Source organism: Haemaphysalis longicornis, unplaced genomic scaffold, assembly GCF_048455015.1.
Source record: "Haemaphysalis longicornis isolate Haplotype H1 unplaced genomic scaffold, Haemaphysalis longicornis Haplotype H1 scaffold_4, whole genome shotgun sequence".
NCBI lineage: Eukaryota > Metazoa > Arthropoda > Arachnida > Ixodida > Ixodidae > Haemaphysalis > Haemaphysalis longicornis.
In genome coordinates, this window is record NW_027526361.1 from 180,784,789 (window position 1) to 180,789,521 (window position 4,733).

The window sequence follows — 4,733 nt, forward strand, 5'->3', positions numbered from 1 at the left end:
GCTCCAGATTAATTTTGATCTCCTGGGGACTTTTACCGTGCGGCAAAATCTCAACACAATTGGGTTTTCGCTTTTCCACTTAATCTGAAAAGCAGCCACCATTGCTGTGATGGTGAACTCCGGAAAAGGAAAAAATGGTCCCAGTGACCATATAGGAAAAAATGGTCCTATACTCCAGTCGACGTGTTAGATTTGAACTTTTTTGTGGTTTTGACTTTATCCCTTTACGTTTTAGCCAAAGGGTTGAGGAAGAGATGGAATGCTTTAATATTCCTATAGGGGCAGAAATTAACGCCTCTGGAGGCTAAAACCTCACAAACCAAATTGGGTCGACAGACGGACGGTTTGATGGATGGATGAATGGATGGTAGGGCTGAGCATCGATAAAAAAATTTAATGCAAGTGATTGGATTAAAACCGCACAAACGAGAACTGCGAAGCCAGGAAGCCTGGAACCATCGGTTTAGTAGCTTAGTCGGACACAGCTAGCCATTTCAGTGTCTGGAATGTCATAGAAGCTCTACGCTGCCAGGTTTCATCAGTATCGGTGAAAATTGCACTAGAAGCCGTGGGAGCTCCACCAAAGAAGCGCACAGCGTCGTCCCTGGTCTAGGACATTTCGTTGCTGGACATTCCAGTGCAGGACGTTTCGGTGCGGACATTTTGGTGAACGGTCGACATTTCGGTGTACGGACATATCGGTGTACGGACGTTTCGGTGCACGGCATTTCCTTGCCCGAACATTTCGGCGACCGTATCACTGGGTGCTTGTTTGTTTGAAACAGGTCTAGGAGAACTCGTCAAAAGTGAACTCGTCGCAGCCAACTCGTCATAGGTGAATTCGTCACATAGGGCAAGTCGTCATAGGCCATCTCGCACTAGGGAAACTCGTAACCTAGGGCAACTGGACACTCGGCCAACTCGTCAAAATGAAAGAGTACAGAACATTGAAAGAGTACAATGAAAGAGTACAGAACCTTGTATAATTCTCATCTTATGCGTAAACATTCTTACACTCCTCCTTCAATTCACCATCCTCAATGTTTCCTTTGTCGCCTTCGAGGAACGCACCAGCCAGACAGCGTATCTTTTTTTCCTCTGTGCATGCAGCTAATTACGTGAGCCTTTTGTATTAGATTTAGTTTGCCCGTTCTGTTTTTTCTAATTCATTTTTTTATTTTTGGTAATTAAGTGACGGCGTTGTATTGAGATTGCGATTTCGTTCTGTGTTTTCGCTTTTTAGTATTTTGATCTTTTGTTTTCATGCCTGCTGACAAACGATGATTGTCAGCTGGGTAACTTCCGTTTTGTTAGTCTTCATATCACCTATATAAGGGAGCGAAAGTCAAGGATGGACTTAAAAGTTGACCCCCGCCCCCCCCCCCCCCCCCCCACACACACGCACACACTCACACAAAAAAGTGTGAAGAATATTTTTTAGAAGGAGAAGAACAGCAAACAAAGAAACCGGAAGTTGTGCTGATACCGAAAAGCCAATTTCAACCACCACCTGCAACAAACAAGAGGCCAACATTTTGCCCTTTTTGTATATATATACACAAGCAGGGAAAAAACTTCAAAAGATAACGCAAAAATAAAAAAACAAAAGAAAGAATAAAAACGTAAAAGCAAGAAAAAGTCAACCCCCACCCCCGTCCACACAACAAGCGTGACGAATATTTTTTGGAAGGAGAAAAAAAAACCCGTACCCATAAGCAAAATTGATTTTTTTTTTTTTGCAACAAGAAGGCAAATAAGAAGGGGACATAGGAACATGTGTTAAAATAGAAAAACCATTTCAACCACCGCCTGCAAACTACCAAAAGCAAAGGACCCCCGAACTCTGAAGAGGTTAACCTGGGAGTAATTATAAGATTAAAGAGCCACTAACTTCCTCTCCCGATTTCCTCGACATCGGCCAAAAATGGAACCGCGAGACGACTTTTCCTAGCACGAGAAGGTCAGTGCTACCACTTTTCCTAGTACGGGATCACCTAGAACGAGATGCCCTCTTTGACGAGTTTCCCTAAGACCAGTTTTCCTAGGACGAGTTGGCTGTGACGAGTGGGCCTGTTTCCGTTTGAAACAGCCGTTATATTTTTATTTTCGCTTAACATGGACAACAATCTAGGGCAGCGATTGCATTTTAATATTGATGCCGTGTTCGCGATTTTTTGCCAGGTATTTTTAGAAACTGAACATTTGTGTATTTTTCTTTGACACCTAGTTCAGGGAACACCTGTTGCACATGTTTTTTTTTATTTGCGACCAAACGTTATTTATATTCACTCTTTTTTGGGGCATGCTAATGAGCAAAGACAATTAGCCGATGTTTACGAAGGGTAACGCATTCTTTATGTGATTTTTCTAAATAAAATGCACACTCTCACAATCCAAAACTTTACAAACATGCGGTTTCCCCTAAAAATGCCGACAATCTTATGAAGAGTTTATTTAGGCTGCGCTGTCATGTTTAAATGAATTTGAAGACACTGTTCTCGCCAGCTTTTTTTTTACGGTCAAGTGTAGGATATTGTCGCGGAGGAAGAACGGGCCTTTTGAAAACAGCTGCAGCTTCTATATCTCCTCAACGCTGACCAAGCGCGTGCAGGTTGTGCGTATACAAATACCACCAATTCTGTTCGGTCAAACCAACCTCCGTTTTAGCTTGACATGCTTACTTTCATTTCATTTTATTCTCCCAGCCCCCACCCCCCCCCCTTCTCCGTCTGTAAGTTTCAACCTTCCCAGATTTCTTTTCAGTAATATTATGTTCAATTTCCCGTGGAAATCTTACAGGCATAGCGGCCATCACCTTCTCCAAAGAGTCACCGCATTGATGCAAGAAAGAGCGATACATTCGGCGTGAGCTCACACAACCTCTGTAGTGCACAACAAAAAGCCACCCGAAAAGCCCCTGAGGACACAATGACCAGGGTCGTTGGCGCCTGTCGCCCCCATCGAGGAACAAGCTCGATGGCTGCATTCTTCCGCGCGTCGCGGCCACACGGAAGGCGCCCCTCTCCAGGAATCGCTGTCTTTCCTTTCAGTCGCCCCACCTGCAATTAACTCTTCAAGTCGCGCATGTCATGGACACCGCAGGCATTCCTCCTTTTCTTCCATTGTAAGAGGGGAAAATTTTGAATAGGCTGGTTTTGCGAGAACCGCGACAGTCGCATTCACGTTTTCGATGCCAAGTTTACACTTTGAAGAAGCACAAGTGACACCCCCTCTTTGTACCAAGGGGGTTGGTATAAGCACTGCTGGTTATACCCGGCAGTGCTTAGCCCTTCCCACTCCCACCCCTTTAGCCACTCCACCGTAAGTGCGATCAATGGCTAGTTTTTGAGTAGAACCAACACTGACTGCAAGAATAAATCGATAGAGAAAATTAATAATTAATAAAATGAATGCATGCGCGCTTAAGCTAGCTCGTTTCCTTTCTGTCTTTTTTATCGAGGCGGTTTGGCAGAAGGGGGGGGGGGGGGGGGGAGATAGGTAATGGACTAAAAGCAGCAGCGTCTTGCAGCGGTGGGTACGTGAAATCAAAGCCTTTCGGCGTGGCCTCCGCGATCGGCTGCCGGCGGCGCGCCGTCCGGCCGTCCCATTCGGCGCGCCGGCGGCGCGCCGAATGGGACGGCCGGAGCAACGGCGCGCCGCCGGCAGCAAATCGCGGAGGCCACGCTTTCGGTAACACTTGAATTAAAATACTACAGTTGTTCACATGAATTCTAATATAAAAAAACAGCTAGAAGGGAAGTAAATTAACAACGTGAATTTTTAACATTTAATTTCGAAATTGGGTTTTAGGAGCTAATGCTCCGCCTCGGTTTAGCGTTATTTTCCTTGCAGTGCGGACCAAACGCAACTCTCGGACGTAAAATTATATCACCTGACGAAACTAAATTAAAGCAAAAATTTTTAAAGAAGTGCCTGGGACATCCCGTGCACCGAAATGTCTGCACCGAGACGTGCTGCACCGAAATGTCCTACACATAAATGTCCGGATCCCCCACGGTTTTTGCATATTTTCTTTTCCCCCAAATTCCATGCATCCTACCTACAACCGGGGACGCCGAGAGGCCAGGATGAGGCTCCTTGAAAAACGACACAGCTCAGACCCTCACACACGGTACACAGACATTGCTCGATCTACAGACCACAAGCACACAACCATTGTAGACCTCGACTCAACTGGTAAATTAGCAACTGCAGCCTCCTATCGGAACCTACCTGTAGCAACGGCCGAAGCGCTAGCCATCGCTCACGCCACCACTACCCACCAACAAAAACCCTACTTGACCATCATATCGGATTCCCAACAAGCCTGCCGCCTATACCAAGCCGGCCTCGCACCCCCTCAAGCCATCCAGATCCTACAACACCTCCCCGAAGACATCGACATCTCTATGATCTGGACACCAGGCCACACCGGCCTTGCAGGGAATGAGGCGGCCCACGCCGTAGCCCGCGACCTCCTCAACTGGGCACTCCAACAGCAAGGCCAGGAAGAACCGGACAAGCCCCACCTGTCCCACAGGCACTGACCCCACTCGACCTCACATACAGCTCCATTCTCTCTCATTACACAAACACAAGAAGGATATACCCACCTCCTCATCACACTCTTTCCAACCATCAAGCGTATATCTACCGGCGACTGCAAACCGAGACATACTACAACCACACCATCCTGTCCCACATCTCCCCATCTCTGTTCCCCTACAATTGCC